Here is a 26,780-nt window from a genome sequence, read left to right on the forward strand (position 1 = left end):
CACTGTGAAGAAAATAAACTCTGCCTCAGCCAGAACTACAACAGTGCTTTACAAGAGCATCCCATGACTTCATTGGCATTGCGGCAGAGATTTAAATAGATAATATAGGTGTTTTATAAAGCAACCTTTGAGGTCTTCAGACTCCTGTTGCTTAACCTCCCTTTTGTATTCCTCAGTTGAATAAAAAAAACCAAAAACAAACAAAAAACCAACCAAATGAAATCCAGCCAACAAATGAACAAGAAATATGAATCTCTTTCTTGGCACAAAATAACACTGCAATCAGTGTTGCTCTGGCTTCTACCATGTGAGAACAATACAGTATTGTCCTATGTTTGCACTCAGTTATTAGTCACTATGGTGTGAGATCTGCTATATTAAATGTTAAATAAAATAATTTAAATAGCAGAGTTTTTTGACAGAACCAGGTATAAAACCAGTACCTAGTAGAATATTTTAAGTAGTGTAAGTGGAGAAAACTCTTTTAGAAAAGAGGTCAACATCAGGTGCTGTGAGGCAGCAAGAGCCACCTTCTCTCTTGCTTCAGTTGCAGCCACAGAAACACTGCTTCTTAAACCTGTAGTTTTATCAGGAACATCAGCAAAGTAAATAAGATACCTCTGAAAATGGATCATGAGTGACAGTTTAATGGTACGCAGGAAGACCTAAGACCTTTGCTACTCTTGAAACCTGCTGTGGTTGCATGCAGATGCTTATAGTGGTTATTATACTAAAACTCATGACAATCAGCACTGCAGCAGAAGCACTGCTAGCGGAGCAAAAGCTAAACTACAAAGCGGGCTGCTTTTGTGGGGCAGACTGATATTTCCTTCATGCTAGCAGAAGAGATACTTTAATTTTTTTTGGGGGGGATGAGTTTTGGGCGGAGTCTTTTGGTAATTCTACTGAAATTTAATAATCACATCATCATACAAACCAAGGAATATTAGATTTAAAAAGAAATATATTTAAAAATAAATAGATTTAAAAATAATATTTTTAATTTATAAATTATAAATAGAATGCAGAAAACAATTGAAATATGAGCCTTTGACACAATGGATTAATTTTAGAATGGCATTTATTTAACCTGTGGAGTGGTAGAGAGGAGAGGGAAAGTGATGGGAGAGAGAGAGAGAAAGAGGACGAAGAAGAGGAAAAGGGATGGGAAGGCCATGCCGAAGTTAAGATGCATTATTAAAGCCTATGTGTAAAAATAAAGAGAATATATATATAATAATACATCTTAGGAATAAAATAATTAGTTCTGTAGTCATCTTTTTTCTCATTTTTAATGAATGTATAGACACAAACAAAACTTAAAAGAAAAGTGATATGAATGAGGAAAATATCACTGATCTAGAGCAATTGCTGCTGAGAGCCCTTGGTCTGACAGGTAGTTCATCAGATGGTGTCTGGCTCATTTCTCCAGTCTGTACTATGACATGGCTGAACTTTCTGGGTCTGAGCAAAACCTGTTGGGTCTTTTATTCTCTTTTTTGTTGTTGTTTTTTTTTGTTTTTTTTTTCAGTAAAGCATCACAAGCTGGTGAAAAGGAGACAGAAGAAAAATGGCCCTTTTCTCCTATATGACATTTACTCTATAAGAAAAGACAACAGTGAAACTCAGTGTTTCTTACTCTTATTCTTATGATTAATTGAGTAGTTTCAAGTTGTTCCCACTCATCAGCCAAGGTCAAGATATAGCAGGAAGTCCTAGTAGACTCAAAGAGGGTCCCAAGTAAGTGAAGACATCCACTTTTCAATCCTCCTGAAATTTTCCAATCTTCAATTTTTCCTTTTATGAGAATTCTCAAATTTATGAGAAAGAGAAGGTCTTATTATTTTATCCAGTGCAGACCTACTTTTCATACCCTAACTGTCAGAGTTTTTACTTTTTAAGAGCAATCTAGATAGAGAAGATATAAAATTAATAAATATTATGTAGATACAATTAATAGATATTATATAGATATAAATATTTTGAATTAATATTAATTATTATAAATAGATATTATTATTTTTAATTAATATGTGTTGCTTCTAGCTCTGCCTCTCTTCTGAGACATTGAATGCATTCCCAATTCTGCTGTCTGTGTTGTCTTTTTTTTCCAGATTTTTCGTCACTTCTGTTTCATTATATTTACTTGGGATATTTTAAAAATTTCCTCTTTTTTGTGCATAGTCCTCTTTGAAGATTGAGTCTTCATACACAATGAAATATATCCTTTAACTCTCTGTGACAGCAAGGCATTAACAAAGTTTCATGTTCTGTACTTCTACACATAAACTAAAACCTAATTCATTGTTTATCTAGCTTTCAGTATTTCTAATCTTAGATTTCTTCTTAAAATTTTTAGACCTCCTCCTAAGTTTGCTCAGTGCTTAAACAATAGCTTAGAGGAATTAGCAAGACAAACAATACTGTGTGAGAATTCCAGCTGTGCATGCTATTTGAGAAAGCTTGTAATTACAGTAAGCCTAAATGATGAATCAGTAATGTTCAGAAGAACAAAGACAGCAAATACTGTGTTACTTTCAAATACTGTGTTACTTTCAGCTGTCATCTAATTTTGTACAGAACAGAATAAATTTCTCCTACTGACCCCATGCTCCTGCTAAGTCTTGAGCTCTTCTACAGCTCATCATGGAGTATATTGATCAGGACTGCCATCTCAGTGTTATGCTTAGAGTTTAGACATGATATGGGGGTTCAGCTGCAGCCTTATGCAAGCCCATTAGTGAAGGAATGATGGAAAAGTCACATGATACTTCCTTTAGGAAGCATGGAAAGACAGACGATGATCCTACATTAGACAGCTGGTCTTGCAGAGAAATGCAAGATAATTAATGTGTGGGAATTGATGGATTCACATTTAGTTTAATTGTGTTTGAGAAGCCTGTATCTCATAAAAATATTTTAATGAAGATCAGAGAGCATAACAGTCTGTTTTAAGAGACTGTTTCTATCTGTGCCCTGGGTGAGAAGTCTCTCAATCCTAAACAATAGCTTCTAGAGCCAGAGTGTAAAAGCCATAACCTGAAAAAACTCCGAAGACATTGACAAAAAGTCAATAATATACTTTGAGGATACTGTAGCATGAGAAGTTCTTAAAGTGTTCCTTTTCTGTTGGATTGCCAGCTCTCTGTGTTAGATGTAGTCTGCCTAAGAGCAAAAGGCAGCAGCTGCTGGCAGAGTTGTAGTGTGGGGATGGTAGCAGAGGGAGAGCAGCACATGAAATTCAGGCTGTTGTAGCAAATATTCACAACCATAATATTCAAGTCAAGTGTCAGTACAGGAGAAAGCAAGCAACCAGCTGGCCTCAGAATTGCTTCACCAAAGGAAAAGTCTGTTAATAATGAATTATGTCTTAGGAATCAAATATGTTCTGTCTACCTTTAAATATTTTCTTTTCCCCCTTCATGAAATATTGTTTGCTTAAATAACTGACTTCTGTTTGCAGTAGAAGAAAAATGATCTTCACACTGTATAGTTTAGTCCTCTGATGTCTTTGGGTGGAGTCCTGAACCAGTGCTTTATCAGCTACTCAAATTACATTAAAATTGTGTTTGTTGCCAATCAAGTATTGGCAGAAAGGTTACAATTACTTTGTACGCAAAAAAGGGACGAGGCTGACTTTTTTCCCATTCTATTTATTTGTAAATTTTTTTATTATTATTAATATATTAGCAAAAATGCCTTTTCATGAAAACAACAAACTGGCAGAGATGTGAGAAGAATAGAACAAGGTGTAAATAAAAAAAGTTAAAATCTAAATATTATGCTAATTAAATGAGAAACAGAATACTGCCAGCAACTGCTTGCTCCCCATTGTTGTAGAAAATGATAGTAGTGACTGGAATTGAAAGGAGGAAGATGCTGTAAATGAAAAGACACACAGGTGGTAAAATGATTAATGTTGCATCTAAACAGTACAGGTGTCTGGCATTTCTTGAAATGCCCAAGAAATAAATGGGATATATATTCTCCTTGACAGGAAGAGGAAAAGTTTGTGCTTGATTCTCCATCTCAACAAATGAAGTGTTGAATGAACTGTTCTGTTGATTTATTATAGTGGTATCAGCTAACACTGTTATTGAAAAATTTCCCTCGGTATTTTCTGTATGAGCCACGGTTTCACATATTTCCTCTCTAACCATAAACATTTAAATTTAGAATGCACTGCATTCAGTCTGGTAAAGCAGATGGACATGAGAGATCTCTGATATAGCTAATTCTGCTCTGTCTCTGTCTCTGTCTCTCTCTCTCTCACATTGTGGTTTAACCCCAGCTGGCAACCAAGCCCCACCCAGCCACTCGTTCACCATCCCCATGATGAGCAGGATGGTGGAGAGAATCAGAGGGATAAAAGTGAGAAAACCTGTGGGTTGAGATAAAGACAGTTTAAAAGGTAAAGCAAAATGCGCACACAAACACACACAAAATAAAACAAGGAATTAATTTACTTCTTCCCATGGGCAGACAGGTGTTCAGCCAGCTTCAGGAGATCATGGTCCCATCATGTGTAATTGTGACTTGAGGAAACAAATGCCGTCATTCCGAACATCCCTACTTCCTACATCCCTCCTTCCTGCTTCCCTCAGCTTTATATGATGAGCATGATGCCATAGGGTATGGAATATCCCTTTGGTCATCTGGGATCAGCTGTCTCAACTGTGTCCCCTCCCAGCTTCTTGTGCACTCCCAGTCTCGTTGCTGACAGGATGATATAAAAAACAAAAAAGGCCTTGACTCTATGTACAAAGCACTGCTCAGCAATAACCAACTAATCTCTATATTATTGATGTTCTTTTCAGCATTAGCACAAAATATTAACCTGTGAAGAATATTAGGCCTACAGTAGCCAAAATCAGCACATATGCAAAGCAAAATATTAATCCAAAGCTTGCATATTTTCTTATCATTTGTTTTTGTAATTATTTGATTTAGAGGATCTTGATCTTGTTCTTCTGCTCCAGATCAATAGGTGCATCAATATTTATTTAGATTTTAGTACAGACCATAGTCCTCTTCCAATGACTTACTCATCTGAACAGTTTTGCTTCTGTTGTTTCATCATGAACGGTCTGGAACTCAGCCACTTGGGAATTCTGCTAAGGGAAGTTAATCTCCACCACACTTTCTAAAAATTCATATGCTTGAGAAAAATTGCATCACTTCTTGGTTTTACTAGTCCATTTTGAAAAACAAACTAGCAAACTACTATAACAAAACTGTTCTCTGGTACAGAGTAGCTTGAAATTTCACTGAGAAATAAGTAATTCACAGATGTAGATATATGTTAAACCTGCCATCCATTATTATTGTTGTAGACTCACAAAAAGTGTGCATTTCTATTTTTCTATTCAACAGCATAGAAAATTAACTTTTGTTAGGAATATTGTTATGTGAAAATAAATGGAAATCTTGGAATAATTCATGAACCTGGCCTGATAAGTCTGCTAATGTAATTGTCATTTGCCTGTGTAGTAGACAAATATTTCAGAGTATTAGTATTTCAAACAAAAGTTATTTGTATTAGGTTCGTTTGGTATTTTGTAGTGAGTTTGTTGTTTATTTGTTTGTTTTTCTAATAAGACATCTGTTCCCTTTTTCGATAAACCTTTAATATGGAGTGTAATGCCAAGAGCTGGGAGTTCATTTATATGTTTTGCGAGATTTTCTTTCTATCCAGGTTCTGTTAGTTTCTCATAGAAACAGGAAGGGAGGGAAGGAAGGAGGGAAGTGGTGGAAGGAAGTGGTGGAAGGAAGTGTCGGAAGGAAGTGGCGGAAGGAAGGAAGTGGCGGAAGGAAGGAAGTGGCGGAAGGAAGTGGCGGAAGGAAGTGGCGGAAGGAAGTGGCGGAAGGAAGTGGCGGAAGGAAGTGGCGGAAGGAAGTGGCGGAAGGAAGGAAGGAAGGAAGGAAGGAAGGAAGGAAGGAAGGAAGGAAGGAAGGAAGGAAGGAAGGAAGGAAGGAAGGAAGGAAGGAAGGAAGGAAGGAAGTGGCGGAAGGAAGTGGCGGAAGGAAGTGGCGGAAGGAAGTGGCGGAAGGAAGTGGCGGAAGGAAGGAAGGAAGGAAGGAAGGAAGGAAGGAAGGAAGGAAGGAAGGAAGGAAGGAAGGAAGGAAGGAAGGAAACTATTAGGGTTTTGCTCAGAAAGGTATATTGTTTATTCTGCTCAGAACCTACCAGTATCTTCTGGGAAAAAGTTGTTAAAATGCTTCATTTTAACAGTTTGTTATTTAAAAAAAAAAAAAAAAAAGCAAGCTTGTTTTTATTAAGAAAATTAATTGAATAATTGATTATAGGCACATTTGATGAAATAGATATGTTCTAGCAAAACAGTATTTTAATCCATATATTACTTTCCAAAGACAAATCTCTCCACACAGACATTTTAAATAACTTATTTTTCTAATATTTAATAACATTTTTGATTTATTTGGAATGTATAATTATTACCGCGCCTGAGTGGGTCGCAGCTGGTGAGAGAGAGACGGTGGATCTTGTTTCTTGATCAGAAGGCTTGATTTATTAAGATATTATATAATACATTATTACTATACTAATAGAATATAGAGAGAGGTTTGCAGAGCAGCTAGGCTAGCTAAGAATAGATAGAAAGAATCTATAACAAAGTTGTGTTCAAGGACTCAGTCCCCTGGCTTGCACTGGTGATTGGCCCTTAATTATAAACATAGAACATGAACCAATCACCAATCAAAATAGGTGCCCCTGTTGCATTCCCCAGCAGCTGATAATAATTGTTTACCTTGTCTTCTGAGGCCTCTGGCCTCCCGAAGACACAGAAATCCGAAAGAAAGGATTTCTGTGAAGAAATGTCTGCGACATATAATGGTATCTATATTTGCCAATATAACAAATGCACTCTCTAGATACAACATTTTTCTCTAACATGCACTGAAATAAGAGTTTAATTGATAATGCTAATTAATTTTAATGTAATACTAATTCCTTGTTATTTAAAAAGAATCTCTACCACTGCTCAATTTTTGAAGTAGCTCATCACATATACCCTGTTTACAAAAGTCCTGTGAAATATCTGTTAGTGTTATTTTTTCATAAGGATGATGAAATTTTCATCCTGTTATATTATATAATCTCTAAGTAGGAAGCTCTTCATAACCTTGCTATTGTTAGTCTCATTAAGTCTTATAATTAAAAACCTTTAAATATAATGATTGACAAAGGAAACCTGCTGTGAGAAAATGACAGATGCCAGCAGAGCTTTCAATCAATATAATTGTGAGAGTTTAGTGCACAGTCCTTTCTAGAATTGTCATTTGCTGACTTTGATATTTGATAGGGGTCCCCTTTCATTACTTTATTCCCCAACAGCAACCACATACCTCGATACTGTCCTGACCCACATTTTTCTTGACAGTTATCCTGGTTGCTTCGTGCTAGTGGCAAAGTAAACTGAATCACTGCCTCTGGACTCCAAGCTTCTTCCAATCTACTGAGCAGATGGTTTCACTATAGCTTTGTCTAACATTTTCAGTTTAAACCCAAAACATTTTGGAAAACAAGGCTAACTTTTTGGCTATACTGTCTCTTTTTTTCCTTTTTTTTTTTTTTTTCCTTTTTCTTCTCTGGTTTTAGGACACAAAACTAGCACAAATCAGTATATTTCAGTTTATACTTCATTATGCTTGATTGAACTCATAGCTCTTTTTTTTTTAGAGTTTTCCTTTTGTATGTGGGGGGAAGCAAAATTTACCTATTGACACAAAAAACAAGTGCAGCTTTTGGTGATGCTCTGATGTCACCAACTCTGTAGAAATCTGACTTTAAAAAAATTAGCTAATTAATATATTAGATACTAAACCAAATCCAGGTTCAGTCACAGGCCTTTTGAGACATTTGAGTGAAGGCACATGGTCACAGATTCATCTTAGCCAGGTTTATGCTCTCATTATCCTTGTGTTTGTGACTGCAGTGTCCTGCCATAGCCCACAAAAAGAGACTGGTTCTTCAAAGAGATATAAAATTGGCTTAGGAAGTTTCTGAAAGTTTGTCTAGATTGCAGAATTTCTGAACATATTCACAAACCTTATTGTGACCTGCAAGATATGCTATTAGACTGCATCGAGCAGTCTTTATCTAAGTAATAAATGCACACTCTATGCTTGTACATCCTTCTCATATTAAATCCAAAACATATCACTGTACCACTTACTAAGAAGAAATTCAATTCTATTACAGTGGAAAACAAAAAAACTCTAGGAGTTATGTGATATAAATTATATGAGCATTTAGGTGTTGACAAGGTACTAATAAGACAACTATTTAAGAGTGTTGTGGCAATTTTTCTTAGTAATATTTCTGGAAAGCTACAGGGTATTTATGAGCTAGTATCCTCTTTGTATAAAATATTTAGGTGTCAGTTTTTAAATCATGATTGCAAGTAATTCACTGTAAAATGACCTACACAAATATGATCAAATCCTAGTGCTATTATCCACACATCAGGGATAACACAATGGGAATCACAATCCCTCCATCTTACATTTCACTTCAGAATTTTGCAGAATTTACTCCATTAATTACAGATACAAATCTTAAGCATGACCTTATGGGACTGAGGTGAAGACTTATATAATTTTTAATTATCCTTTCACTGCAAATAGTAGATTGAGGAGACTGTTTAGTCATGGCAGTCAGGGATAAATAATTCACTTAATCACCCTCTCAATAATCAACAAAACTTGTCTTCTGGACCATTAAAAAAAAAATCAAATCAACAGATAGGAACCTGAATAGTAGACAACAAAGACAAGATCTGTAGCCTAAAACATTTCAATGAATCTTTTGTCTAGCTTTCAGAGAGATGGCACATTAGTTTATGTTATGAAAGGGTTTGGTATGAGCTGAGCATGGATTTGAGCATCATTGCCATTTTTAGACAGTAATACTGAATAATTCTTTACTGTTTGTATTGGTGTAAAGGGGAAGATGTTAGCCTGCAGGTGTGGCAGAGGGAACACGAAGATCAGAGCCCAGGAAAGAGAAGATGCTTCATGACCCAGGAGATACTATAGCTAATGGAGAGCATAAGCTAGAGGAGATTTTTTTCCTGACAGGATCTGTAGCATGTGTGAGAACCCACTATAGAGCAGATATTTTTTTTTCTGAAGGACTGCAGCTCATGGAGAACCTACAGTGAAGGAGAGGAAAAGTGTGAGGAGAAAGGAGAAACTGAGAGAAGCTGTTATGGACTGACTACAGCCCCCATTTCTTATTCCCTGCAGTGATCAAGATGAGGACAGAAGAATCAGGAGCAAAGAAATGAAGCTGAGATTAGAAAAGAGTGAAGGAAAGCATTTTGTCTTTTTCGGTTTTCCATGACTCAAATTAATAATTGTATTTTCCTTTCAATAGCTTAATTATTATATTAATATTCCTCTAGTAAAATCTATTTTTCCTGCAGTGTCAAACTTGCAATCTCTTCATCTTTCAATCTGTGACCTTTTCCTACTTGTTTGTCTTATTTGCTCCTGCTGTCATGCTAGGGGAAGATGTGAACAAGCAGCTGGGTGGGAATTTTGTATATAATGGAGATGGTCTGGATAATTTTCCCTCAGAAGATTTTGTTTGCATTTAGAAACTTTAAAGACACTTTTACCCATTTTTTCCATCTCCCCTTTGTGCCCCACTTTTAGTTTTCAGCAAGTATATACATCATGGTGAATAAACCCACCACCAATAGTACCTAAAGGAATATTTTCTAAGTTCCAGTTCTGAAGCAGTTGAAGAAATACATGTAAAATGTATTCTGCTTTGCTCTGTCAGAGACATGCATCTGATTTGGACTGTTCTATCTTCCTACTTGTGCATAAAAAATGCAAATAACTTCACTTTAAGGTGTAAGAATAATAATACCTCATTAATATTGTTGCCTGCGTGCTTAAATACTGAAGCTTAAAAACTGAAGTAGTTTAAGATTTAGGCAAATATATTGAGTTTAAGAAGTTAGCAGGATCATAATTTTTAGAGCAGCATGTTCATGCCACTGTATGTGAGATGGTGTTACCATTTCCATTTTAAATAATTTAAGCGGTTTTAACTCAGCAAGAGAAAAATCAGTAGTCTTACTGCATTTTAAAGAAATTATTATGCTTGTGGCATCTTCCAGGCTGAAGGGAGCATATGATAAAATTTGACATTTTCCTCTAGGGGCTTTAGTAAAGAATCTAGACATTCAGCTTTAACCAGACAATTTAAAAAGGTTTCTAAATACTACTTTAAATGTAAAGTTTATTTAAATGTGATGCAGTTATGTTCCAGGATAGGATGATTTTGAATGTACTTCTACAACATACACTGCAATGACTACCACTATTTGTCAAACAATGAATGATAATAATAGCGTTACTCAGAGGACAAGAGAGAAGTCACAGGAAGGAAAGGATATTTATTGTCATCCAGGAATCATGAGTGTGCACTAAAAAGGAGAAAATATAATTCCAAGGCTTTAAAAGAAATACCCAAAAAACACTTAAATTTTGATTTATTTGTGTACTAGTAAAGAGTCTTACTGATTTCTTCTGAACTATGCATTTGGCTGAAGCAGACATTTAAAGAATTCCTGGATTTTTTGCTGACAGTGAGATATTTTCAGTATTCTCATTCATCTTTCCTAAAGGCTGGAACCAAAAGGGAAAAAACAAATCAAGAGAAATTGAAGAATGAGTGATTGTCTGGCAAGCAGGTTTCATGCCTTGGTCTACTTTTTTAACAAAATGAGCTAGAAATTAGAAACACTTTAAACAGCGTAGAGACCTTCTTAAACGCTGAAGATTCTTCTGGAGCCATCTAAAGTTCAGTGATATGAGTTCTGTATTTGATTCTAAACCCCAGTTTTTTAAATTCTCACTTTCTTTCATCAAGGCTCTGCAGCAGGATTAATGAAGTTAAAGTTAATATTGAGAACTTGATTATGACTGTTGAGAAACAAAGCTGGAGTGTTTTGCAGTGGATGAGTTATCATTGCTCAAATGCTACCTGTGTCATTAAAACAATGACACTGACTATATCACAGTTTCTGGATTTAAACTTGACTTTTATTCTTTTTTTGGTCCCTACAGTGTCAATGATTATACAAAAATTGTGCCTACAGTGCTCTAAAAGAGCAGCAAACACTTCAAGTAAACTTTGCATTAGGTAAATACTAGGATAAAAAAAAAAAGCCCCATAGTGGGCATATCTAGCCTTCAGAAAACATGAGCAATTACTACACTATTCTACGTTTCTTATGAGAGGTTTTAGTTCAGGAAACATCAGGTGTTCTGTTTTTGTATGATTGGTTTGCAGCTTTTCCCTCTCTCCTAAAGAGACGCTGCACAATCCCATTTTTTGAAACACCCTTTGTTTTGTCTTAAAGCCCAGTCAGTTTTGTCCACTTGGTATGCCCACATCACTTGAAGTGCTATTGTATAAAAAATTTAAGTTAATCCAATCTATTGAAATCAGCATGATCAGATAAGAGGTTTTAATTTGTAGACTTGATGAAGAGCTTATTGGGTATCCTCAGAAAAGTTTTGCAGACCCTGGGAGGTTTGTAGTGCCAAGTTCTTGCACATGTTGTAGGTGAACCACCTAAGGAGCTAAAGGGGCACACATGCCTTGAACAAAATAAAGCTTTTAAGGTTTTTTTTCATTTTTCTCCCATAACATCCTATTGAGCCTTGAAAAATAGCTGCTGCTTGCTTTATTTTTGATACAGTACTCTGTCTCACTGTAATTATATCTGGAATTTTATCCTCCACAGTCTTTGAAAATCTCTAACCATATTTCTTGTTTGTGAAATAATCATCCAGGTTTAGGGTTTTAATTTAACACTGCTTTTGTACTTTTAGAAGCACTCCATTTCTAATCATAATACATAGAGCTGTGATTTAAGTATCTACTCCTCTTACAAGAAAGATTACTATAATGTTAATTTGCCTAGTGTGCAGACTGCTGTTAAGCATATAATATAGATTTTAATATCCTATTTAACCTGATTGATTTTTCAGAAATAACTATCTAATTATAAACAAACTCACAAGAAATGGTTTTCTCAATTTAAAAAAGTACATTCTCATCTAGCCCTGGCTTTAGGAGCATGGCAGCTAATTTCTAACAATGCTCGTTGATTCTAACCTGACTCTGATTGTTACTGTTAAGCCTTACATTTCTAGGGAAGGTTGGAAAGGCAATTATTTGAAAAAATAGTAGTAACAAAAAAAGGGAAACAAAGGAGATTTAGGTTTGGTCAGTAGATGGCAGTAAGAGCTAGCAAGAAGCCTGTAGGCTCAGTTTAGACCTTTAGCACGTTAATCATACATACAGCAAATTCCACAGTACAAGCTGACAAAGACCTTGCTTTGCTACAATCAATCTTTATTCACCACTAGATTACAGTGGTTAGATATACTTGATTGCCTCAGATTCAGGATAAAGCTTATAAAAAACTATATATGTAATCGGCTTAAATTTTTGCTATTGTATTTTAGATTTTGTTTTTATTTTAAACCAAGCTTTGCATGAAATTGGTTTATTCTTATCTCTGCTATGTGACCAGACAGTCCATCTGTCACCTTGACTGAGAAGTTGTTATTTTAATGTTTGGCTCAGTAAATGTTTAAAGTGTCATTCTATTATTTGCAAAGGGAAGTATGCAGCTAATAGACTGTGGTTGAAGGAGAACTGTCTTAGCTCACTTGTCTTTATTCCAAGACTTTTACTGCTGCATGTCTGTGCTATAAGCTGAAATAGCACCACAATTGTGAACTAAATGCTGTATTGCACTGCCGAATCCATTTTGTACAGCTCTATTCTCTGGTCTCATTTTCTATTTCAAAAAGTCAGAATGTATCAAGGATGTTCACTTTGGAAAGGTAACAGTACAAACATTTACCGAACACACACTTGACAACAGGAGCTGCATATGTATATTTCAAACAAAAAGGAAAAATGTGGAATAATGATGCAGATTTTTTTGCATTTCATTCTATAATGAAAAAAAAAATATTTAGAAATGTATATTTAGGTTTGTGCAATCTTGCAGATTTGAACTGCTTAGTTTATATGAAATTGAATTCCGTGTTATATTTCTTTATTTGGCTCTATTTTTGCAATCTATGTACTTGTGTAGCACTTCCATGACGTTTGGTTATTTAACAGCCCTTTCTCCATGAAAGAAATATCTGTTAGTTCTCTTCATTTAGTTATGCAAATATGCAAAATAAAAGAAAATGTAGTCCCAAACCATCTTGCTGCATGCAGTAGTGCATTGTATTTTCACATAATAACACCTAAATAACATTCTGTAAGATTAAATAAAAATACAAACATATCAAATGTTAGAATAGAAATTATTATTATTGTTCTATTCAGTTATAACTAAAGAGGTTGATGTGAGGTACAAGAGAGAAAATAATTACCTTGGGGAGAAGGTCTATTGAAACACACACACACATAGATAGATACATAGACTAGACAGATAGATAGATAGATAGATAGATAGATAGATAGATAGATAGATAGATAGATGTAATTAGAGATGGTGACAGGATAAGAATTCTTCTAGTACTTTTTCAATATTAGGACTCTCTACAGGGCTTCTCAGTACCTGCCTTTTCTGTTTGATGCTTCCTTTAAAAACTCAGCTGCCACAGTTCAAATGCAGATGCACAAGTGAATGAGCATCTTCCCCAAACCCCTCTCCCTGGGCTTCAATGCTGTTTTACATTCTGCTGAAATCAGCTGAAGTGTGTCATACTGGCATAGAAAGAAAGCAACAGGTGGTGATTTCAGATTTCCCAGGTGAGGACTGCAATCAGTTGATCAAACTGCAATTTCTTTTTACTCCGGGGTAAATACAAATACATTTGGATTGTTCGTCGGGGTGTTGTTTCACTGGGGTCCGGTTACTTCTGACATCATCAGCTTAAAACACATCTCCTATAAAAGCAGATTATGTTGTCCTTTTGCCAAGGACATCCACATAAGTCGCAGTATTCTGTGCTTGCCTTGGCTGTAGAAAAATCATTTGCTTTAACTCTTTGAGAAATAAATATATTTTACTGACAATTCTTCATTCTAACATCTGTGAATTGTTTGTTTTTCTTTATTGTTTTATTTGTCAGTTTCTCATTAAACAGAGAGTTCCTTAAAAAAAAAAAAAAAAGACAAAATCAAAATAACCTTGCTGATCAATTGCCGAAGAAAACACACAGTAGAATTTTACTAAAACCTGTGATTTATTAATTGCAAGTATAAGCAGTACTGAGGAACCTGTAATATAATACTTTTGTGTTTGTTCATTTTGGGTTTTGTTTATTTGTTTGGGGTTTGTTATATCTGGAGTTTTGTTTGTTTGCTTGTTTTGGGGTATTTTGTGATTTCTTTTTCCAAGTGATTGGTAGGCTATGAAAATCTCTATTCATTTTCTTGATTAATACAGTAAAGTATTACCTTTTTTCTCCACCAACATGAAGGTTGACATAGACAACATTTCAAAGAGAAGAATGATAAATATGTATAGTAGTTTTTGACAAAACTGTTGATGCTGGGCTAAAAAAGAGGCATGAAATACCATAACAATATCAAAACTTTGTAGGAAGATGCTATCATTTTGGGTTTTTTTTTCAATTTGGGGGTTTTCTGTAAGCCTGATTGTTTTTTAAATTTGTTTTACACCATCAGAATGTCTGAGGCCTGAGTCTCTTTAAGAAAATGTAAAAGTCTCACTAATACCTCTCCTGAATTTGTAATCACAGCTTGAAATTGGTTGGAATTGTGAAGGTCAGCAGATCAGAGTGCACTTCATTAAGTTTATATGAGCAAGAATAATCACATGGATTGAAATTTATTCCACATTATTAATTCAGAATGTAATCAGATAAATATGGGCTTAACAGCTTCTTTGTTTAACCTCAAATTCAGAAAGCTGTTCTGCTAGGTACTTGTTAGGATGGGGATATTTAGAGTCATCTTCTTCTCCATTGCAGGCTTTGTAAGGCAATATTATAATGTAGAATGCTTTGCTTGGGAAAAAGGTGTGTTTATGATGTTAATTCAATTCTCTTTAGTATCAGGACTTCAGAGCTAGTGACAGAATGTTGTAACAAGTTAATAATGTCTGAAAAGAACAAAGTAAATAATGACCTATAGTTCAATACTTTTGAATATTAAAAAGGTAAAGGACAGGTATCTCAAATCTGAAAACCCACCTTGAGTATTTGCCAATGAAAAAATGTACAGAAGAAAAGAGAGAACTGCAAGTACAAAAAGGCTACAGAGAAGTGATTTTCATGTAGCATTCTAAATCAAGGAATTAGTCTTAGTGTTCCTCTTTATTTCAATACAGTAAAACAACCAACTCACTATCAAGAAAACTGTTTTTTTTTAAATTAATGTTTAGCTATAAAGAGCATGAAACTATATAATTTTTTTGTCAAAGAGAAAAATATTTGAAGCTTCATTAGTGCTTCTGAGAAAATTATACAACTTTTTAATTAAACACAAAGGCACTTGCTGCAATAACCTCCTGCAATAACTTCATGTGACCCAACTGACAGTCCTTTATATACACAGTTCTTTGTGTTGAATGCCCTTGTTAAGACAGGTAACTTAGCAGTAGAAAATACCTTTCTCCACCTGTTGGCCAATGTATTCATCCATCATTTGTGAAATATACTGTCTTTGCTTTAGACAGAAAAATTCATTGTAATAGTGTATTGAAACCACTGTGACTTGTTAGGTTGTTACAAGACTTACAGGAACACAATATGGTATGTTGTGATTAATTATTTTTGCTTGTGGGTACCAGATCATCCAGGCTGCCTGCTTGCAAAAACAATTCTGTTTTAATTGGTATTCTCTGATGAAAAACAGTATGGCCTGGGTGTAGGACAAAAGTGGATAATAAAGCAGGTGACAAAATGAATTCAGATGGTCAACTGAATAAGTGGCTCACAATTCCTAGTGATGCCTCATAGGGATCAATAACAGGATCAGTAGCATTCAGCAACATTTATAAGGGCTAGCCTGCTCCCTCAATGAGCTTGTTGAAGATACAAAGCTGGGGGAAGCTGCTGACACCCTGGAACTTAGGACTGATACCCAGGGTGACCTGAACCTGAAGAAGTGAGCCAATAGAAGGGTTCTGAAGATCACCAAATGTAAATGCAAAGCCCTGCACCAGGGAAGAAAGGAGCCCCTGCGATAGTGCAGGATGAGGACTGGTGGGCTAGAAAGCCACATTTCTGAAAAAATACCCCGGCTCAACAATAAATTGAAAGAGTCAGGAATGTGTCCTTCTGGTAATGAAGGCCAAATACACCATGGGAAGAGCTAGCAAGAATGAGCCTAGTGGGCCAAAGCATGCCATTATTCCTTCCTAGCACTTGTGAGATTGCATTGGACTGATGATTCTGCCTTTGGGCTACCCATTCCAGGAAAGGCATTAACAAACCTGAGGGAGTACAAGAAGAGTCCACCAGTATCAGGAGCTGGAGCACATGAAGCAGAAGAAGATGAAGAAATTTGGTTTGTTCAACCTTACAAAGGGAAAGCTGACAGGGGGATCTTGTATTGTCTTCAAACCCCTAAGAAAAGAGTGTGAAGGAGAGTTAAACTTTTGTCAGAATTTCATAGCAGAAAAATGGGAGGCAACAGATTCAGGTTAGAATATGGAAAATTCTCAGCCAAACAAAAAATCAGAGGGGTCACTTTAACAGTGATCAAAAACCATGCTATATTTCCTGCATATACTGTGGAATATTAATCCTTTAGACACATTCAGAATTTGACTCTAAACAATGTTCTTTAGCTATATGAGTTTAAAATTCTTTCTATAAAGGGCTTAAATTAGAAATCCTTTGGAGGTACATTCTAAGTTTTAGAGAGGGAAACTGCATTTGCTGATTCTGCATGTGAAAACTTGGGTTGGAGGGAAAAAAGAGCTATTTCTTCTCCTCTGAACAAGAGAGATCCGAGTGAAGATGGTGAAGAGTTTTCAGAGGTGGGGTTTCAGAAATGCCAGGACAATGAAATTTTATCAAAAGTAAGTTCTATCTGTTTTTGTGAGCAGTAAACAGTCTCTAGTGAATTGAAACAACATATTTCCGTACTGTAAGTGACTCAGTAAGGCATAGGATATTTTAATTTTACTTTGTGATTAATGAGTTGCTTGTGAAGATCACACTTCTACATATTACTGAACTGCATTCTTAAAAGCTTTGGTGCATTGCTCTTGGCATTTATAATTACTACAAATATTATGAGAGCATGTCTCTCTTACATAAAGCAATACCATGTGTACACAAATATCCCACTGTTTGGTGTGCCAGGTTCAATAACAATTAGTCTGCACATAACTCCATATACATATAGTGTTGATATCTGGGAAGTTGAAATATCACATAAGGATAAGGAAGACTTAAAAAAAATTCAAGTTAGAATTGCAGTAGATTGAAAAGGTACATACTCAACTTTCTTGTTCTCTACCTTTTTATTGCCATCAGTCCTGGACATTTTTTTTTTTGCCTAAATGACATCTGAGACCCTTTAGGTATGCAAAGTATTCACCCAGAGCTCACAGGTATGAGAGAAGACTTAGAGGAAACTCATATCTTTCTGAGCAGCAACTTGAAATATGAAAGACTTCCCCATAGTGCCTAAAGCTACTCCAGATAAATATACTCAGGCAGCTGATTCTCGTCCTTCCTCTTCTATACTTCAAGTCTTATTTTAGATGTAAGCTCCTTAGAGGTCTTGGTTAGTTCTTTCAACTATTACTATTAGTTAAGCCACTGTGAATGTCTGAGATGGGAGATAAAGTTGCACAGCTTTCCAGTGAGATCAAGCCTGCTTTTGTCCATATTAGTTTGAAAAATCTCAAAGGCAAGATAATAGTGTCTTTCCAGAACACACTCTGCAGCCTGTTGCTGTCAGAGCAAATGCTTCTAACAAAATGGTGGGAGATGGGACCTCAGACTTAGTGTTTAACTGAACAATACAATAAAGATATTTTGGAGCATGAATTTAAACTACATGGAAAATTTGAAGCAGCAGCTTATATTGAAGGGAAAAGCTTTTCCTTTTGATGCAAGATATGCTGACACCGTAAGATAATAAATTGTGCATTAGGACAATAGAAAAAGAAATGCATTCCAAATTAGCCATATACAAGTCTGCAGTTTACACTCTTTTAATTAACTAGATCTTAAGTTGTCTCTCAAGCTCTTAAGGCTCTCAGGGGCAGAATAGCATTTAACATATGCAATAGAAGAAAAGTACTGTGGGAAAGACAAATATAAGTGCAAGGTGACTCTTCTATTAAGCCCTGAGGGATTTTACACATTCCTTATATATTTTCTTTTAGTAACATTTGGATAAAACACATTAAAAAAACAGGGAGAAGAAACCTAGCATTCCCTATTTCAGAGGTATATCACTTTCTTTCCCTTCCTTCTCTCCCTTTTTCTGTATTCTTATCCCTTTAGGTTCCTCATAGTAAGATGAGGGAGCAGTATTCTTTGTGAGCACTATTCCAGTTTTTTTTTTCTGTTTGATAAATGTTTTCGACCTGAATTTCATGCTTTCTTGGCAATCAGTGTTAGCTAGCTATAAGCTTTGCATAAAAATTATTTAACTGTCTATGAGAAAATTTGTTTATGACTGCTGTGTATTGTAATGAAATGAAAGTTAGTATGTGTTGGTGTACTTTTTACTACAAGACCATTACTGCCACTTTCTCAGGAAAAAGTGGCAGGAGCACAAAATCTTGAATGAGTGCTGTGATGTGTTGACCTCAGCTTTTTGCAGGCACACACCTGGCTGCTCTCTCACTTCCTGTTCTCATCAAAAAAGAGGAAGGAAAGTAAGATGAAAGAGATTTAGAGTTGAGATAAAGACAGGGAGATCATTTATGACATGGGAAAAAAGAAACTGATTGATAAAAATGTATTTAGTTTATTATAAATTAAAATAGATTGGATAGTGAGAAACAAGGACAAAAGTTAGAACAACACCTTTCCTCCCCACACACTTTACTCAGGATCAGTTGGAACTTTGTTCTTCACCACTTTGCCTTTCCCTTCCTCCAAGCTAAGAGGAACAAAGGGAATAGGGAACTGGGAGTTGCAGTCAGTACCTAATGGTTGATATCTGCAGTCATTATTCTTCCTACTTTTCCCCAGTTCCAGTGTGGGTTCTGCAGGGGAAGAAGGCCAGTCTGACTGAACGAAGAACTTTGTCTTGAACTCAGGAGAAAAAAGAGAGTGTATCACCTTTGGACAAAGAGCAGGCGACTTGGGAGGACTAAAACAATGTCATGAGTTTATATAAACTTAGAAGCTCCAAAGCCCAGCAAGAATTTGCTTTGGCTAGTGTCATAAAAGACCATGAAAAACTTTTTTACAAATACATCAACAACAAAAGCATGGCTAGGGAGTATCTTCATAATTTACTGTCTGCCTGGGGAAAAACAGTGATAAAAGATGAAGAAAAGGCTGAGAAACTTAATGCCTTCTTTGCCTCAGTCTTTAAGAGCAAGAATAGCTGTCCTCAGGGTACTCAGCCTCATGAGCTGGAAGAAAGGAACAGGGAACAGAATGATGCTCCTGTAATCCTAGGGGACATGCTGAACTACTTAGATACACAAAAGTCCATGGGATCAGATGGGATACACCCAGGAGTACTGAGGGAGCTGCAAAAGTGATCACCAAGCCACCCTCCATCATTTAGCAGCACTCCTGGTTAACTGGAGAGGTCCCAGTTGACTGGAAGTTAACAAATGTTAGACCCATCTACAAGGGTTAGAATGTGGATTGATCTGACCTATTGGCCTCAGTGCCAGGGAAGACCATGGAGCAGATCATCCTGAGTGCCATCACATGGCACATACACAGTAATCAAGGGATCAGGCCCAGCCAGCATGAGTTTATGAAAGGCTCATCTTGCTTGACCAAACTGATCTTCTTCTATAAGAGGTTTACCTACTTAGTGGCTGAGGGAAAGGTTGTGGATGTTGTCTGCCTCGACTTTACTAAAGTTTTAACTCCCATTCCCACAGTTTTTCCTGGAAAAATTGTCTGCTGATGGCTTGGATTTTTGTATTTTTCACTGGAGGAAGCGCAGGCTAGATGTCCAAAAAAGGATCTGGGGGTCCTGTTTGACAGTCACTAGGCATGAGCCAACACAGTGTCCAGATGGCCAAAAACGCCAAAGGCATTCTAACCTGTATCAGGAATAGAGTGACCATCAGTGCCAAGGCAGGGATCAACCCCCTGTAGTCAGCACTGGCCAGGAAACCCCTTCAATCCTGAGTTGTGGGCCCCACACAGCAAGAAAGGACATTGAGGTGAAGGGTCTGGAGCACAAATCCTGTGAGGAGCAGCAGAGGGACCTGGAGGTGCTTATCCTAGAGAAAAGGAGACTCAGGGAGGATCCTCTCACTCTCTACCACTACCTGAAAGGAAGTTGTAGCCACGTGGATGCTGGTCTCTTCTCCCATATAACCAGTGACAGGATCAGAGGAAATGGCCTTAAGTTTCACCAGGAAGGTTTAGATTCCATAGTAGGAAAAATTTCTTTGTGGTAAGGGCTATCAAAAATTGGAATAGAGGCATAGTCATACATTCCAGAAGTGGTGGTATCACTATCCCTGAAAGTGTTCAAAGGTGTGTGGATATGGTTTAGTGGTCAACAAGACAGTGCTGGGTTAATGGTTGGACTTCATGATCTTAGAGGTCTTTTCCAACCTAAACAATTCTAGGATCCTATAATACTGTATAGTGTGTGAATTTCACTCTTATGTGCAGGTTCTAAATATTTCTCATGGATTCAAAGTTTACTTCATAAATCTCTCCATTCTTATCAAATGCTACCTCAATTCAGGAACCAAATGAAGGTAGAATCCTCAATTCATCACTGAAAATTATGTCTGCTTCTTGAATCTCTGTTTTTGGGTCCCTTGGTGAACAAATAATAAAGTGATGGACATTTCAGAAATCCTAGCTGACAGACATACAGTGACTTGGGAAATCAAATTTTCAGTTTGCACTGCTTCAAATAGATCAAGTATTCAGCTTATTCCTTCTGAAGAAAACCAAAATAATCACATACACAAGTGATTTTTTCACTGGACCAAAGACCTGATGTTGCTTTCAACAGCCACCGTTTTACAATGCAATTCTGAATTCTTAGTTTGATTTGCTTCAACCTGAGAGGACTGTAAATCCCTAGATTGTTCTATAGAATATGCAATTTTGTTAAGTATTCTCTGAATATCACAGAATATGATAAGATGCATAAAGATTTTTTTTTTCTCTGCCTTAGATGTTCCTTGTGAAGGGTATGAAATATTTGTTTCAACACAATAAGTATCTTTCTAAGGGCTATAGTAAAACTCCATCTGTCATTGCCTCTTTTGGCATTAAGAGTTTATTGAGACACTTCCTAAGGGCTTTCTACACCGATAGATCCAGACACCTTTTTGCAGTATTTTTAGATGATTAAGATTCTCTAAGAATTTGTACTTACTTTGTCCTTTTCTCTCTGCACTTCCTGTGTTCAGGCTGCCTTTTATGCTACTATCTACTCTTTGACAGGTGATGCAACTTAACTTGCAAAGCAAGTTATTTACCCCAAAATGACGGCCCAATTATAACTCCAAAAGTTGAAACTCATAAAAGATGGAATGTGTTTTCTCCATAACTCTTTCCTTTTTTTTTATGAACAACTTTAAATTAAAGTCTACACTTTCTGCAAATATCAGCTATAACTTTCTCATCTGAAAAATAGCTGACAAATTAGCAGTTAAAGTGTCATATACTTCAGAGAACACATGGCAGTTATTAAAATTCATAAGAACTTCACAGTGGTCACAGATCATGTGTCTTTCATCTACACAGTGCTCTGCACAATTTTCATCAGACATTAAGAGAAGAATTTCTTCAATCCTCTCTGCTCAGAGCATATGCTTTCTACCTGACTTCTGGAAAGTGAGCCTGTGTAGGCTGCTGTGACTCATTGTAAAGCTCAGTGGGGACATGAGGCAAAAATTGAACTTGTAGCATGCACTGAGTTCTTAATGAACTAGCAGCAACAGCCTGTGTGCTTATCAAAGTGCGATGTTTTCTCTTCCCGGCTTAATCAATTTGTGTGTTAATGTTCCTTGCTGACCTGCTAGCCTAGCATCTGTCTGGTACACTCACCTTCCACTGCATAATCTAATCTGTAAGTACAAAAGTATAAAGGCCATTGAAAACCTGACACAAAGGGAATTTATATTAGATTTTTATACAATGCAAAAGTAAAATAGCAGTAGCTGAGAGAGAAGGCTACAAAATACTGCATCAGTAAAAAGCTTCTATTTAAGATTCTACAGTATTATATACTACAGTTGATACCTGGTTTAATTGTTCATGAATCTGCTTGTATTAGGTCTGTCTGGTGTCATGTATGTAACAGATTAACAATTTTTTAGTTTCATGGACCTTTTTTATTACAACTTGTAATTATCTACAGGAGGAATACTTTATTGTCAACTTCATCTGTGTAAAGGAAAATTTTGATACAGAGGCTTTACTGCTGAAAATATTTTTTTCTCTTTTGAAAGCAGTAGGAAAAGGAGATACCAGTATTTCTTTTAGTAATTTTTTGTTCCTTTTGTTAGCATATGTCTAATGAAGCTCTCATTCTTTTTTATCTGGAAATATTTGGCTGATTGTATTGCATCAGCAAGAAAATCAACACTTCAAAATTACCAGTGACTGTCCTAAAAAGGATGCTTTGTACTGATTTCTGCAATCAGAATAAGTAATATTATTATTATGCATGTCTTGATTATTTTTGTGAGATTTTCCCTGACATATTCCTCAATTATTATCAATTTCAGAATGAATTGAATTGACATGAATACGGATTACACACATTTACAAGCATCGAAGAAAAATATTTATAGAATTATTTCTTCCTGCTTTTGCCTTGTCTTGGATATTTGTCTTAGTTTCTCCTTCCCCTTCTTTTACACCTTCATTTTTTCTCCTTCCTTCCTTCCTTCCTTCCTTCCTTCCTTCCTTCCTTCCTTCCTTCCTTCCTTCCTTCCTTCCTTCCTTCCTTCCTTCCTTCCTTCCTTCCTTCCTTCCTTCCTTCCTTCCTTCTGACACTTCCTTCCGACACTTCCTTCCGACACTTCCTTCCGACACTTCCTTCCGACACTTCCTTCCTTCCTTCCGCCACTTCCTTCCGCCACTTCCTTCCGCCACTTCCTTCCTTCCGCCACTTCCTTCCTTCCTTCCTTCCTTCCTTCCTTCCTTCCTTCCTTCCTTCCTTCCTTCCTTCCGCCACTTCCTTCCTTCCGCCACTTCCTTCCTTCCGCCACTTCCTTCCTTCCTTCCGCCACTTCCTTCCGCCACTTCCTTCCTTCCTTCCTTCCTTCCTTCCTTCCTTCCTTCCTTCCGCCACTTCCTTCCGCCACTTCCTTCCGCCACTTCCTTCCGCCACTTCCTTCCTTCCGCCACTTCCTTCCGCCACTTCCTTCCTTCCGCCACTTCCTTCCTTCCGCCACTTCCTTCCTTCCTTCCTTCCTTCCTTCCTTCCTTCCTTCCTTCCTTCCTTCCTTCCTTCCTTCCTTCCTTCCTTCCTTCCTTCCTTCCTTCCTTCCTTCCTTCCTTCCTTCCTTCCTTCCTTCCTTCCTTCCTTCCTTCCTTCCCTCCTTCCGACACTTCCTTCCGACACTTCCTTCCGACACTTCCTTCCTTCCTTCCGACACTTCCTTCCTTCCTTCCTTCCTTCCTTCCTTCCTTCCTTCCTTCCTTCCTTCCTTCCTTCCGACACTTCCTTCCTTCCTTCCTTCCGACACTTCCTTCCTTCCGACACTTCCTTCCTTCCGACACTTCCTTCCGACACTTCCTTCCTTCCTTCCGACACTTCCTTCCTTCCTTCCTTCCGACACTTCCTTCCTTCCTTCCTTCCTTCCTTCCTTCCTTCCTTCCTTCCTTCCTTCCTTCCTTCCTTCCTTCCTTCCGCCACTTCCTTCCTTCCGCCACTTCCTTCCTTTCGCCACTTCCTTCCTTCCGCCACTTCCTTCCTTCCGCCACTTCCTTCCTTCCTTCCTTCCGCCACTTCCTTCCTTCCTTCCGCCACTTCCTTCCTTCCTTCCTTCCTTCCTTCCTTCCTTCCTTCCTTCCTTCCTTCCTTCCTTCCGCCACTTCCTTCCGCCACTTCCTTCCGCCACTTCCTTCCGCCACTTCCTTCCGCCACTTCCTTCCTTCCTTCCTTCCTTCCGCCACTTCCTTCCTTCCTTCCGCCACTTCCTTCCTTCCTTCCGCCACTTCCTTCCTTCCTTCCTTCCTTCCTTCCGCCACTTCCTTCCGCCACTTCCTTCCTTCCTTCCTTTCTTCCTTCCTTCCTTCCTTCCTTCCTTCCTTCCTTCCTTCCTTCCTTCCTTCCTTCCTTCCTTCCTTCCTTCCTTCCGCCACTTCCTTCCGCCACTTCCTTCCGCCACTTCCTTCCGCCACTTCCTTCCGCCACTTCCTTCCGCCACTTCCTTCCGCCACTTCCTTCCTTCCGCCACTTCCGCCACTTCCGCCACTTCCTTCCTTCCTTCCGCCACTTCCTTCCGCCACTTCCTTCCGCCACTTCCTTCCGCCACTTCCTTCCGCCACTTCCTTCCGCCACTTCCTTCCTTCCTTCATTCCTTCCGCCACTTCCTTCCGCCACTTCCTTCCTTCCGCCACTTCCTTCCTTCCTTCCTTCCTTCCTTCCTTCCTTCCTTCCTTCCTTCCTTCCTTCCTTCCTTCCTTCCTTCCTTCCTTCCTTCCTTCCTTCCGCCACTTCCTTCCTTCCGCCACTTCCTTCCTTCCGCCACTTCCTTCCGCCACTTCCTTCCTTCCTTCCTTCCGCCACTTCCTTCCGCCACTTCCTTCCGCCACTTCCTTCCGCCACTTCCTTCCGCCACTTCCTTCCGCCACTTCCTTCCGCCACTTCCTTCCGCCACTTCCTTCCTTCCTTCCGCCACTTCCTTCCTTCCTTCCTTCCTTCCTTCCTTCCTTCCTTCCTTCCTTCCTTCCTTCCTTCCTTCCTTCCTTCCGCCACTTCCTTCCTTCCGCCACTTCCTTCCGCCACTTCCTTCCGCCACTTCCTTCCTTCCTTCCGCCACTTCCTTCCGCCACTTCCTTCCTTCCTTCCTTCCTTCCTTCCTTCCTTCCTTCCTTCCTTCCTTCCTTCCTTCCTTCCTTCCTTCCTTCCTTCCGCCACTTCCTTCCGCCACTTCCTTCCGCCACTTCCTTCCGCCACTTCCTTCCGCCACTTCCGCCACTTCCTGCCTGCCTTCCTGTCTTCCTTCCTGCCTTCCTTCCCTCCTTCCTTCCCTCTTTCCCATTTTAGTGTACACCTACTAATGATCTTCTCTTTGATGGCATTACAATATTTTTCCTCACAGAAGATTTTAGAAAATCTTATATTTAGTTGTGCCAACCCTGATTTCCTCTTAATTTTGTTTTTGTTTTCTTACAAGTCCATTTGCCATCATTCTTAATTTATATTTAATTTGCCTCTTAGCATCTCATTTTCTTCTATTGTATTTATATTTTTAATTGCTGCCTTCACTTTAGAACAAACACATGCTAGGATTTTAGGAAAATTAGCATATATTTATGTATGCTCAATTTTCTATTAAAATTAATCTCTATTTCTTTTCCCTACAAAAGAGAAAAAGATAAGGCCTGTTGAAAGAGGACTCACAGTCCTTGTCCAAAATACCATCAACAACACATTCCTATATTGGAGTACCCTGTTGCATATTGTGATATAACTGACTTTATGTTTTTGCTTTATCTACTAAAAAAGAAACTACAGCAGAAAAATCAGTCAGTCATCAGAAATAAGCTCTCTTTTTCCTCCTTATTTTTATATTTTTTTCTAAATATGCATGCTAATTAAAAAAAATGTAAGGGATATAATCCGTCTTTTCAGGAGTTCACTATTTAATACAAGGAATTTATGCTAAATGCATAATCTCTATTAGCTGTACTCTGAACCCTTACTGGACTTTTATTAAGGAGCAATTAAGGAAAGATTAGAGGGAATAAAATGTGAGAGAGGTTGTGGCTAAAAATATTTGACCCTCTTCCTTGGAAATGCAAAAGCTAGCTGAGGACAAAAAGTTACTGAGCAACCTAGGAAAAAAGATTTATGGTTATCTAAAGATGAAGACTTAAGGAATCCCACAGCAATTATTTTTTAAGTAAACTGAAAGGCTGAATTGTCAAGAGGTCAATACTGATAAAACCCCACACTAACTGTGAATAATTTTGCTGATGTTGACAGTCAAAGGAAATTTTCTTGTTAGTAGAATTTTTTACATTTTGTGTCTATATCATTCATGTAGGCAAAGTGTCCCCTTTCTGAATATACTTCTAGCTGCAAGTCTTAAATATATAATACATAAAATATTTATAGATTAGACATTTCATTTTTTTAAGAAAGAGTTGCAAAATTTTACTTCTCATTGAAACTCTCCATGTTTTCATACTAGCCATTATTTTAACAAAATAAGCAAAATAACATCACAGAACATTTATTTATCATCTACCACATCTCACAAAAAAAATTTGGAAGAAGACTCTGTAAACCATCTACACCAAAATCCTGCTTGGACAGGGATATATTTGAATTACACAAGGTTGCTTAAAGCCATGCCTTGTTTAGTTCTGAAAATCTCTAGGTAAGTTTCCCTTAATGTTTGTTTATTCTTTTGTTTTAC

This window comes from Ammospiza caudacuta, chromosome 2, assembly GCF_027887145.1.
Source record: "Ammospiza caudacuta isolate bAmmCau1 chromosome 2, bAmmCau1.pri, whole genome shotgun sequence".
In the NCBI taxonomy this organism is placed as follows: domain Eukaryota; kingdom Metazoa; phylum Chordata; class Aves; order Passeriformes; family Passerellidae; genus Ammospiza; species Ammospiza caudacuta.